At 36.9% G+C, this 13,817-nt stretch overlaps 1 protein-coding gene across 4 annotated transcripts in view; it reads left to right on the top strand.

Moving 5' to 3' along the window:
• The window catches only part of SOX6 (SRY-box transcription factor 6), a 243,134-nt gene that overhangs the window by 137,193 nt on the left and 92,124 nt on the right, over positions 1 to 13,817 (top strand). The gene's annotated exons all lie outside the window — the stretch shown is intronic.

Genomic DNA, 13,817 nt, shown 5'->3' with positions numbered 1-13,817 from the left:
AGAATATACACTCAATTTCCTTCCATATTATTGCAAACAATGCAGAGGGCTTTTTTTTGTTGTGGCTTTTTCTTTTCTTTGCTCTGGGTGGTCTGACTGAAAATGTGAGTGGCATAAAATACACTAGTAAATGTACTTTGAATTTTCAACTTGTTGCATTTCTGTATTCATGCTGATGTGCCTAAATCTGTTAAAGGGTGAGAATATTAATTTACATGGGCGCTTAAAAAATCATACAATAACAGCCTTGTTTTGACCTCATCTACACAGTGTTTACACTGGTGTTGGTTTCCAACATATGTTACAGTTGCTTCTGAGTTACACTGGTATAAATGAAACTGGAATCAGGAACTTAAACGAAAATTTGCTGAAAACTTCCATTTGAAACAACATTAGTTAAAGAAAAAAGAAAGCTAGGCAGTCTTAGATGCTTGAAAGTTGTGTGTTAGCTTCTGTGTGAATAGACAAGGGCACTCAGTAATTTGTTTCTTTATTGCACACTTCTGAATCTGTAGATTAATCATATTTGTAAATGCTTCATTTATTTCAGAAGCACATTTACAAACAAAGCATGCAATAAATTAACATGCAAACTCAGTTAAAAAGCTTCTTAAGTAGGCAGTGATCAGATAGTTTTTACCCTAGCTGTATTTTCTGGTGAAGTTTTTAAAAATATTAGCAAGCTAATTTTTGTTTTTCCTTGATGCAAGGGATGAAAAGTGAAAAGAAACATATACTTCAGTTATTATGTCAACGTTAAAAAGAGTAAAATGCAAAATAGCTCAAATTCAATTGCGGAGGTGGGGGGTAGCTTTGCAGTCAGCATTAGACGTGGTTTCAGAGAAAGTAGATGTTTCTTTTAAAGGAAGGAGATATTTATCCAATTGCAGTTAAGGTACCTTCCTTTCCTGCTCCTGGGATTGCTACATAGAGCAGATTTCCAGTAACCATGGCAGACAACTCAGATGGGAAAGATTTTTATTATGCATAGCACAGAGGTTATAGCAGCAACTGGTAACAGCAAAAGTCGGTCAGACAGTGAGCATGGAAAATGAATGAGGGATTTGAACACAGTCCAGACGTCCAGAAGAGACAATAGAGATCAGGTTGACATATTTTGAAAAAACACAACATGAATGCTGAGATGACTTAGAGGTACACAGCTGTTTCTAACAGAGCTGCAAAGAGTTTGGCATCATATACAGCACCCAGCTCTGGAGCAGTGGTATGGGGCTGCTTGTATTGTTACAAATGCAGTGGGTATTGCTCTGTTCAGCCGTAACATAAAGCAGGTAGCCATAATATGACATAGATGTCCTATCTATGTAAAAAAGCATGGATGTGGACTTCAGGGTCTAAATCATTTAGACACACTGCTGACCTAACCGTCAAGCAAAATCTCTTCCTCAGTTTTCCTGAAAATACAATACTACTTGTCTTCTCTTCATTTCCCTTAAAAATACAATACCAGTGTGGTCCAAAATAAACCTACAGTGTAGTTAGTCTATGCATCTCACATTTATCATGTTCATTTGCCCTCACTTCTCAGAGGCTCTATATCTTTTATTTTCTTCTGTTGCAATTTTGCAGTCAGACCAACTTCCGTAATGAAAAAGAAAACAACAACCACACCAAACAAAACCCTAACAATTCTTTTGAAAAGTCCATCTGAATGAAAAGGAAACTTACATCCTGAAAAGACAGTGGAGACAAACACATGCTAAGACTGAGTTTAGGGAGGAGCATTATTTACCCTGAAGGTTTGTGATCACACTAGGAGGGCTTTGGAAAAAGCAGGATTTTATTTTGTTTCAGCTGCCTGCGTGTATTTTAACAAATAGGTGTTTGTGGATGTCCTCATCTCCTTGATATGGTGCTACTTCCATGTCTAAGCTTTCCTTGTATTAGTGATAATGACCTTCCCAAAGCCAAGAAAGCCAAATCACTATGGTCCCCCTCCTTCATTATGGAAGTTTATTGACAACATTTGAGCATTAATTTCTAGGTATCAGTGTCCAAGAAAAGAGAATTTATTGGTGAATATCTTCCTTGTACACACAAAATATATTCTCCAGAAGAGATGAAATGAGAGCAAACGCTAGAAGTTTTGCAAGGAGACCAAAGGTGGGGAGTGAAAAGATTAAGTCAATGAGAAAAAGTTATTTGATAAATAGTAGAGACAAAAAGCAATCTAGCAATAATAGATGTGAGTGATAGAGTGATTTCCAAAAGGCTTTTTTTTGTGCTCAAGTTGTCTTCCACTATGATTAGCCCAGCTGGCTTGCTGACTTCTTCACTCAGCAGTGAACCTGTTGAATATATCATGCTCAAAGTATGTCAGAGGTGCCTTCCCGGAGTAAGCATTTAGAAACACAGGTTTTGTGTGCCCTTGAAAGTCATTCGAATGGTGACTATGCAGGAGTGAAGTGGGCAAGTTGTATAGCTGGAGGAGTCTAAGAGCACTGAAATCTCAAGTGAAGCATTTGGGAAACAAAAGGAAAGTATATTCTGTATATATACACACACCTATGTGTGTGTGCATATGCATACTTTAAAATGTGTATACAAAATATATGTATCTGTGTATATAAATATGTATTCTACATATATATACAAATCTGTATGTGTGTATATATGTAGAATATAAAAGCATATCTACACACTTACGTATTTTTATAGAGAGAGGAAAGAGGCTTTCACTTTAAGAAAACGTCTAGTAGGAAAGTTTCTGCTTGTTAAGATGTGTGACTTCATAATGGCATGTACTATGGACTACCTCCCATGGTGCATACTTCTAAAGAGTAATTGTCTCCTAGTGAGTGAAAAAAAAAATGACAAAGGCATTTTCAGTGCACTTAAACATTGCTTGCACAGGGATGGAGTGCACAACTCCTCAGGTGCTACAAGAACGTGTACTGAAATACTGTGTGGTTGTTTCTTATATAGCTGAGCCCTAAACCAGAGGTAAGTAACGGAACACGGTGGCTTATAGGTAAACACAGATGTAAGACTTTCAATGAAGCTATTGAAAGAAGATTTTTGTCTTCTCTGATTTTGGAAGTCTATTTGAACAGACATTTTTGCACAGTTCCTTCTTTTGTTTTCTTATTACCTGACCAAATGGATCTGGCTGTCACTGGGGCATGCCATTGTGGCTCATGCTTTTGCAAGATGTTGTTATGGAAGACTGATATTTTGGGTTGCCCCATCAAGTCATCCCTCATCCTTATTCTTAATTGTTTGGTGGGTTTGGTTTTTTTTTTCATTCTCTATGTCTGTTTCATTCTGATTTCAATGTATGTAAAAAGTGCAAGCACTAACTAGTTCCTTCTTTGGAAGAAAAGTAGCACTTCAGCTGCTCCTGCAAATTCTTTCACCCTCTGAGCAGTGATTAATATACAGGTTTAAGAAGAATTTTTAAACAAAACCTGGAAAAAAAGGAAAAGAGCAAATATGCAGGCTAATGGTGTACCCTGAGGTGAGAAAATGCATTTTTTTAACAAGCCAAGCATAGCAAAAAAGCTATTCTACAGTGAAATTAATAATTACCAAAAAGATTTGCTAGCATTATTGTTGTATCCTTTATGAGAATATGGGTGACATGTTTAAAAAACATGGGAAGTGTGAATCAAAGCCCAAAGATTCAAACCGGTCTCTAATTTTTAATGTGAATTCTATTCATATGCCTCTGGTGCATAGACTGAAATACAGTCTGTGGATAACAACTGTCTTTAGAGTGCTGCCACTTAACCTGAAAATTGTACCAGTTCCTCTGTTAGTATGGATTTATAATTTTCATTACCATCCTGGTTTAAGACAGCTTTAAGGTCGGAGGGCATCTTAGTGCCACATGCAGTAGGTGCCTGCCTATAATACATGATTTCAGCCCAAAATATTTTCCAAAGGCAAGGTTTGTTTATTAACTGAACCCCATGCTGAGATTCAATCAATCTAATACAGGCTGAGTTTGAAGTTGAACATTCAAACATATGCCCATACATTTTGGGCATATATCTTACATAATGATGTTGGCCCCAGACATCTTTCTGGGTTTGTTTATGTCTGTTATGGATTCCCCTCATTATCCATGCTGTTTGAGGGATTCCCTATGGATTCAGCCAGTTTATTGCATACTTTTTTAATTTTATGCCAACTGAATGTTCTGAGTGGCAGCTCATATGGTAACTCTGTACAGTTTCCTCTCAAATCCAGAGATGAATGCTGTGATTAAGGTTAAATAAAATAATATGGAAGCCAACATGCTGCAAAAGGGTATGTAAGAGAATGCCTCAGGAGAGGCAAGAGGGTTATAGAAGTAATGTGAATGATAAAGCATTAAGGTGTTGACTGCTCTTCTTATTTCTTTTCCTTTTAATTATGGTTAACCATTAGAGCAACAATTCTATGATTTGCAAGCTCCTCCTTATTGAGCATCTATAGTAGTAACACTGGGAAAACTCATTTATTAAATTTCATCCAAGTGAGGGAATGTTTTTATATGCCAGTCGCTAAGCACATCTGTGTGTGCCCACAACTCCCAGTAACATTAATTGGAGTTGCATTTGCCACACTGTTCTTGGGAGTGTGTCCTGCTCCACTGAAATAGGTGGAGTTTCTGAGGTTCTCCTCCTGAGAGAAGAACATGCCCTTCTCATATTCAGTATATAATACCCATATAGTTGTTGTAGGAGAGTTTACTAGGAGTAATATATAACCATAAGAAAGTAGGGATAAAAGACAGGTTTTTCTTATAAAGCCCATGCATTATGAAAAAGGTTGTTTTCCATCTGAAAACTCAGATTTATAAACACTTAATTCATCAGTTCCCCGTGCCTTTCATTTGAAATAAACAGTCAGCAATATTATTTTAAAATAAGGCAGAAGGTGTAACAAAAATGAAGTAATGTTTTGAGAAATATGTGATTGATGATTAAAAAACAGAGAGAGAAGGGGTGGGGGGGTGTCAGTCCAGCATTCATTAGTCAGGCAAAACTTCTATTTGAGTGTGCATTAAGTCAGGAGGACCAGACAGTGTGTCTGGAAAATTATTCTTTCTCTGAGAAGTAGTCTCTCAAAAATATTCCTTTGTTTCTTAAAACTGAAGGCATCCTTTGACTGTCTTAGTTATTTTACATTTATTGATGCTAGAAAAAAAAAAAAAAGAAACTTTAAAAACTGGGAACATAAACATCATTGAACCATCCACTTTAGGAAAAAAAAAAAAAAAGAAAAAGGGGTGTTGGGGGAGAAAGAAAAAGAAAAGAAAGAAATTACAGTGGATGTTTTCCAGGAGGGAACATGCTACGCTGTGTAAAGGGGGCTAGTGTAACAAGAAGTCATCTATTCTTGATTTCTTTAGACAGCTAGAGCTTTGTGCCTTGTCTACTTTCTATGTTTTAAGAGCTTGTTCTGTGTAGCAGAAATAATACAATAAATGGGTTTAACCACATTTGTCTCAGCTAGACAGTCTGCTTTGTCAAAGATTGCTGGTACAACATAAACAAATTATGTGTTTGTAGTGCTTTTCAATGAAAGCCTATCTAACAGAGCGGAGATTGTGTTTCGGCAGCTGTAGATTTAATCTCCTACCTGTCAGTTAAAGCAGGCATTTCCTGAACAGATAAGGCCTGGCTGCAGAGTGGGGAGCAACCAACAGCTGGACAAAGGGCCATTGTTATGGCCCCGAAATTCTATGTAGATTTGCCCCTGCATTTCATCAGAAAAACTCCAGCCCATTTGTGCTGCAGAGGAGCCAGCACTTTGCCGCAGGTTCGGCAAGCAGAGAGAGGAAATTGCAGCAGCGTTGTGCTCTTGACTCCCACCGATCATCATAAGAACTGAATAAAATGTCCCAACTTCAAAAGCAGCAGCACTCTAACGTGAGTGTGATCATAGGATTCACGGCAAGGATCTATTCTCAAGCCGAAAGTGCACTTTAAATAACGCTGGAGTTGTGACAAATCAGGGAAAGCCAGCAAATGGGAAGATTGGCATTCTTGAATATCAGGATCCTCTGCAGAAAAAGCAGCACAGCAGTGTGGATCTGTCTCTGAAGCATAGCTGTTGCTGGAATTTTACATTCAAAGTTGCATTGGAAATACTTAATGCTTCTTTAAAATATGTGTTTCCTGGGTTTGTGTCTTATTTTACCTTTTCAATGATTTTGTTCTTTCAAAATGTTTTCGTAGATGAATCATAAATGCTGTAGAAAGTTGAGGAGCCAAGATAACTGATTTGAGCCAGACATGACTGGCATAGGAAGGAAGCTGGCTGTGTGTACGTCGCTGGAAGTTTAGAAACCCTCTGTTGCTTACTCCCAAATCTGCAATAATTACTGTATACCCAGCAGTGGCAATCATCTCAGTCATACTGTGCAAACACACCAGTTTCTTGGAGCCTTTTCTGAGTAAAGATGGTTAGATCATGTCAAAATCTGAGAAATCCTAGGAAGAGATGGAACAAATTAATTTTCCCATGCAATCAGTATTCTGATTTGCCTTTGATCTCTAGACACAAGGAGTTTTCTGCATTAAAGTAGTTCTCCACATAATTGCCTTTGATAACCCTTTGTGTTTCAATCTAGACACTCCACAAACATCATGTGGTTTCTGGAAGTTATCTAGGCTACCCTTCTGCACTAAATCTCTTTCAGAAATACACAGAAGCCAGAATCTTCTCACTAGATTTGAATAACTCATTTAACCTTGAGTATGATCTGTTTAGACTCCAGAAAAACGATTTAGACTCCAGAAAAAATAACATTTGTATTTATAATAAAGAAGAGGAAATTCACAGAGGAGTTGAATACTTGAAGAAATCAGCCATGGGACTGTGTGGGATGGGAAAAGCATCTCCTTTTCACACCTGTGATTCACCTCCACCCTTGTATCCTGCTGTCTTACATGTGTTGGAGGGCCAAACTGTGCAGTGCTGGCATGGACCTGCTCAAAAGCTGCCTCATCCTGGTTTTTAGTACAGCATATCCCTCCATAGCCACAGCTCTGCAGTTTGAGTAGCTCTATGCAATTGTGCTGGAAGGTGTAAAGCTTATGAGCAGCAGATTACAATGGACGAAGTTCCTATCCACTACGTGTTACTTCTGCAACTGAAAAAGGCCTCCTTGAGTGTACTTCTGTGTAAACTGTAGATGTAATGGTCTCTGAATGGGTCTTTGAGCTTGACTTAATTAGTAATTGTCAAGTATTCAAAAGCTCTAAGTGCTTATAGAGTTATAATACAATATAGTTGCAATTCCTGGAATATCAGTGAAAATATAGGAAGCTTTAAATATGATGTGCTGATCAGGAAGAAATTCTTCCTGTAGTGAAGTAAGTGGCAGAACTCCTGCTAGCATCAGTGCCCCTGGGATTTCAGCTATGTTCTATATTTGTTTAATGCAATAGAAAAACTTCAACCTGTTCATTTGTTGTACTTTTTTTTTACCCCTGTAAGACAGAAGAAGTTTTGATCAGAGACATTGAAAGATGTTATTGCTTTCACTCTCTCTTCTGCTTGGAGCTGTTCTTTAAAGTGAAGGACAATCCCTGCTTTAGCAATCATCAGTGTTGTGGCATTTTTATAAGGTACATTGCAAGCCCTTCTATCGAGGGAATTAGTTTCATGTTAATAACTAGTGATGGCTACAATTTAAAAAATGAACTCTGTCTAGAAAGTATGTGGGGAGAAAACTGCTTGAAAATACCAACATGAAATGCAAATACTAAAGCATCTCTTCCTCTAAATTTTTCCATCAGCAGGAAAATTTCTATGCACTCCAAAAATCTTCCACATTTTGATATCACCATAGAAATAAAAGCTAATAAGGAATTTCTGACATAAATTATGTTTAGATTTAAGATGAAGTAATGGAGCTTCTATATATAAAATATCAACAAGTATCATTAAGCTGCGATATTTTTCTTATTTTGGCATGAATAAGGCAAGGTGCAAATGAGGAACATACATCTTCACTAGTCTTTGGAAATATCTGAAATAATTGACTTGCTCAGTCTTCTGTGATAGCTTGGTGACCACTAACTGTGACAATTTGCATAATAGTCCGCTCTTCACTTCTGTAGAGATAACTGTTTGTATCTGATTAAAATTAGGACTGTTTTAGTTCTCTTGACTTTTCCAGAAGTTGCAGAAATAGAGATTTGCTGTTATGCTTTAACCAAACAAATGCACACATGGGGATAACAATATGCTGAGTTTATGCAGATTTTACAACACAAATCTGAATAAAATACCCACTAATAGACCCTTAAGGAGTAATAAACACACATGAATTTTCCTTAGTTGCACTTTAAAGTGATTTTAACATACTACTAGACCTTAACAATAATATTTAATTGACAAGATTATGCATTTGTATGGATTGAAAAGGTGGTAGATCTCTAATTCCAAATGAACTATAAATTCACTTTTGCATAACATGTTTTATTTATTTCTCTATAGCAGAGATGTTCTCCGTCCCTCCTAGTGAGCGCTTCTTAAAATACGGACAATTTAAATAGATTTAATTACCATTTATCATACTCTTAACTTCATGACATCACCTTTAGTTGCTTTCTGTATTTCCAGGTATTCAAGGAGCTAGCCAAAAACAGGGCAATACAATGGAAAGCTAATAGAAATTAAATGAGAGCTAGCATTTGTGTTTTCAATGTGACTGGTAGTATTTTTCTGTTACTTTCTTCTTTATTTCCCAACTAGGTGGAATTTAAGTTTAGTTCATTTAAAATTTCAAAGTAGTGATGAAGAAATAATAATAATAACAAAAAAAAGGAGAATGCTGTGTTTTGCTCTATGATCATGGCTGCAATTTTCACATTAATGTTGTGGCTAGTACAGTAAACTTAAATGTCCAAATTACGCTGAAGCATTGGAGAAATGGAAAAAATGATGGGGGAAGAGAAGGAAAATAGCACTCACAATCCATTTACAAATTCAGTAGTGGGCTACATATTTTTCATAGTATTTCCCATATGAAATGTTCTCACTTTGCAAGTCTATGCTATCTTTTTTACAGTTTATTTGCCAACACTTCCCCTGGGATCTCATTGGCAGACATTTTCTTTGTGGCTCATGTACTTTCACTGAGAGGAAATATTTTTCAATTAAACCATAGATAATTAGATGGCAGATAAATTTGAACATAATATACCTCCCTATATAGGTATAGCTCCAGTGATTCTATATTGCTAGCAGGAGCAGAAAGTAGTCTCTGAATATTTGGAAATGTGGGATCTATGTTAATGTGATATCCAGCATCTGAGCTATGATGCAGTGCCTGCATGATCATTCTAGTCTGGTGGAGCCCACTTTCCTTCAACTGCCAATCCCTCGTGCAGAGTCACAGTTCTTTCCCTGGGATTATTTCTACTAGAGGAGGTTTCTTGCTTTAGTGTTGGGTCTACTCTCATGTGTTATCTTTACATTAGGAAATGTTAGGCATTGATGGCACATTATTTCAAAGTCTTGGGAGTTCATCAGTTACATTGGTGAGCTCAGAACAACCAACCTGGCCACCACCTTTGTAACTGAAGTGGTCAGTTAAACCAGCATCACTGACCCTTTGCTACAACACAAATAAAAGAAGCAGACAATTCAATTACAACCAAAGAGACCTTGATCTTTCCCTCCCACCCCACCCTGTACAATTCTTCTGGAATTTTTCAAAAGAGAAAAGGACTCAGCCATGGCACCAATTTTTTACAAGCAGAGTTGAGGAGGAAATTTAGGCCCAAACCTGCAAATATCTCAGTACACAGCTGCTTTTAAGCATTTAAGTGATCCCACTGACTTTAACATATATAAGTTTTCACAGAAGTTGTCCCTACTTCTTTATGCACCATGGCAATTGCTTTCTTGCAGAGTCACCAAAATGACCTATCAAAATAAAACTCGGATGAACAAAACTTCATTTCTTTTTTTACAAAGAATAACAAAACCCAACATTAGTTATTGAAATTAATATTATTCTAATGGTGGTATTAAAACAATAGTGTCATGCGTTATATCCAGACTAGTTGTAGCGCTAATGAGGTAAAGTACATCTAATATGCAGGGTATTTATAAACTTGCAGTAGCACAAACATTGCTTTCAGTGCCATTAAAACTTTTTAAATGAATTGACCTAAAATGTAACCTGTTAAGCTATCAGTTATAGCCATTTTGCTTTATGTCTCTTTTGAGCATCTAGCATACTTTGAACATTCTGAAAAATGCACAGTCTTACTTGATACACTGCTATTACCTGGGAAACTCTTCTATTACACTGTACTTTCTAAATGAGAGAGTAGAAGATTTCAAATACGTATTCGATGTAGAAATTAAAAGCATAATGACTTCATAGATAGGTTCAAGTAGTAATAAAAATTATTCAAGAAGTTAAAAAAATCTTACGTAGGAATTGAAGTTCAAACTATGAAAAGTTTAAACTTGCCTGTGAATGAATTAGTAAGTTCACAGATTGCTTTCTCAGCTAACGTGTCGGAGTAGTCTGTGAGATGCTATACAAATCTCAACATATCTACAAGTTGAGAACAGAGTCCAGAGGTTTTATTGATGGAAGAAGTCATTATTAAATAGTGATGTTGGATTATTCTAGACAGAGCCCATTTAGCCTATCACACAGTTTAATACTAGTGCTGGTTGTAATACAAAAAAAAAAAAAAAAAGGAAGGTATAGAATATTATATTGCGCTTACTATCTCTCACAAAAATTGTGCTTACTTCTCCCCTTTACTGACATAAACTGTGCTACAGAGGCAACTCCCTGCATTTGATCCTGAAAAGTTTGTGAGGAATTCAGTCATCATTACAGGGTGGGATTTACTTCTGTGCTTGAAACCTGTGATCCTTGCAGCTAAGCAGAAATAAGTGAGCTGCTAGTTTGCTTGTATTGCTGCCATCCTTTTCTCTGAATGCCTTTACTTCTCTAGCCGAAGCATTATTTGTTGTAGAGGATTTTGGGTTTTAAAGACAGAACCCTTCCTCTCACTTGTCTGCCTCTGCTATGTTCCTTATCCAAAAGAGGCAGATAATTTTCATTCAAGGCATTATTTTGGTATGACATATCACTCTGGCTTCTATTTTCCATGCACAACACTAACCTTCAATGCCTTTTTAACAGGGAAGATTGTCCAGCCAACTTCTGAGATTAGCATTCACATGACTGTGGGACAAAGCACTGCAGATTTGCCTGGCTTATCAAATGGGGCACCAGCTTTTATTATTTCAGGGAGAATCAAATTGGAAGTCGCTTCTTGAACTAATCAGGGCTGATTTGCTCTAAAGTTGCTTCCTGACTTAGATCTCAGGCGAGGAAGTGCTGTAATCAGTTCCCAAGGGCTGTCGGAGTTGTGATGGGATATTAAAGGAACGGTACAATACCTTTTAAGAGTTCACTAATCTTGGTGGGTTCTCGTGTTTGACACAGTCAAATGTGAGCTTGTATAGGAACAAAAATTAATTTTATGAAGTAGTTTTGTATAAGTGACAATTTTACTCAAGGTTGCCGAACTAAATTATGGGAAGAATACACTCAGGTTTCCTCCAGGATTTGCACAGTTCAGTTAAAGATAGAGACTAGAAGAATTGTTCAGACCCAAAGATTTACTACCCATCAGAAAAGGAAAAAAAAAAATCATCTTGAAAGAGAAAATGAGTCCCCCTGAGTGTCACTGTTTGCATATTAGCCTATAGTCCGGGCTCTGCCAAGTTACTCTCTGACTGACTGCTGCAGATGCTCTTTCTCAAGTATTCTGAGTGAGATCTTTAGTGCAAGTCTTTGGGGACAAACAATAGCACCTGTTCCTCACAAGATAGCAGCCCAGTTAGTCCATTCATGTATCTTTAATGAAGCTCTGGGGCAGATGGCAAAAAATGGCATCATCAACAACTTAGCACAGAGGAGACAAAAGGGGAAAGTGCCGATCCAACAATGCACTATTTTTACGAATGGGAAGAGACAAAGTCAGAGTGTTCCTTGGGCATCTGCTACAGTCTTGATTTCCAGAAAGACCTGAGGAACATCTCAGCAATTAAAATTTCTGGGCATGTAGCCGATTTTATGAAGCACACCAATCAACCCCTTCTCACAGTTTCGTCCCCCTAAATAAAATCAAAATAATAACAATAATAAAAAAACAACCCTCATGAAAAAAAATTATCAAAACCAAAGGTGTCTATTGTTTTCTTGGCATTAATTTTATATATTTAACAATTCAGTGATCAGTGATATTTGTATATTCTCTTCCTTTTTAATGCTTATTCATGTTTTTCTGCTGATTTGTGCTGAAAATCGATAACTATATATACAATAACTCTGAGTGGCACTAACATTTTCCTCCAAATGTTATTTAATATGTGCCAGAGAGAAGATCCATGGGAGGGAATAGCTGCCATTCAGTATTGGCTTTCTTCAGTCTGGATAACTGTTTTCAGTGTAAACTCAAAGTTGCATTCTAAATGTAAGCCACCTTTAGCCAGTTACATTGATCTATACAGGCTGAGGACCTGTTTCAGCATTCATCCCAGTATAGGCAGGGAAAAATAGCAGATGGCCAAAACATTCAGTGGCAGTTCTCCACTTGTACAGAACTGCTTATGAGTTAAAAAAAAAAATCTTTTTGAATACAGTGGAGTATATCTAGCTCTACAGGATTGCATTGAGAAATCATTGCAGGATTTGGTTATTATACATTTAAAAAGATTTGTATGACACTGCAGTGTGAAGTATTGCCATAGGTATATGTGCACCACAACTTTAATCACAGTACTCTGATCTCTTCTGTGTCTTGTACTTTTCCAACCCCATGGAATCACTTTCTGTGTGGTGATTGACGGGGATTGGGTTCATTTGCCTAGACTGTTGTTGGGAACTACTGAAAATGATTCTAAATTGTATTGTATTGAATTCCTTCCAGTATATCCTGTAGTTGTTTCTATAAGACAAAGTCTGTGATTGTACTTAGAGGCAGTGCTAAGGAACACCACACAGTAAAAGCAGCACCTTTTTGTCATTGCTGGGCACATGGGGATCAACTCCAATCTAACCAAGTTTAACTCATATCCAAAAACACACCGCCAGGCTTACCTCAGCTAAAATGAGAGAAATAGCTGCCCAAAGCTAGTTTCTTTCACGCCCCAGTGCCATAGCAGTAATTGCACAAAGACCTTTTTATTATAAGTTGATTTTCCTGAGAAATGGATTAAAAAAAAAGTACTGTAAAGTGTTTATTTTTTGCTTGACCTTTATTAACCTACATCTTTGGGCTTTCCCAAGAGAAGAGTTGTTGGTAAATTAACCCTCATAGACACACACAGTAGCATTTCTGCACTGCATCAATGGTTGTGAAAGTAATGGGGATATGACAAGAAAATTTGGCACTATTTGAACAAAGTCATAGGTCAACATATGGGATTGGACCAAAAAAGTTTTTCAGGAATTAAATGAAAAAAAAAAAAAATGCTTGAAGTGTACTTTAACTTTTTAATAGTATTTAATGCCACCGATTTATGGTAGAATGAAGGCAACCATTTTTTTTTATTCTACCTGAAACTCCAATTTCTTCCTATGTTTACTAGCTTTGATATATAAACCATTGTATGTTTGCCTAACTGCTAATCAGAAAAATCATAGTTAAACACTTGGGTACTTCTAGGGTTAAGGAATGATGGATAAAACCCCTTTGTGATCCTAGGCTCCATCTCTGAAGTGTATGTAGGATGAATTAAAGAACTAGGAAAATGACATGTGGATTTAACAGACACAATTCTATCACATCTCCCATTTTCTGTATGTTGAATAC

The sequence above is a fragment of the Indicator indicator genome, chromosome 21, assembly GCF_027791375.1.
Source record: "Indicator indicator isolate 239-I01 chromosome 21, UM_Iind_1.1, whole genome shotgun sequence".
Classification (NCBI taxonomy): Eukaryota; Metazoa; Chordata; class Aves; order Piciformes; family Indicatoridae; genus Indicator; species Indicator indicator.
This window is presented reverse-complemented; position numbering and strand designations above follow the sequence as displayed.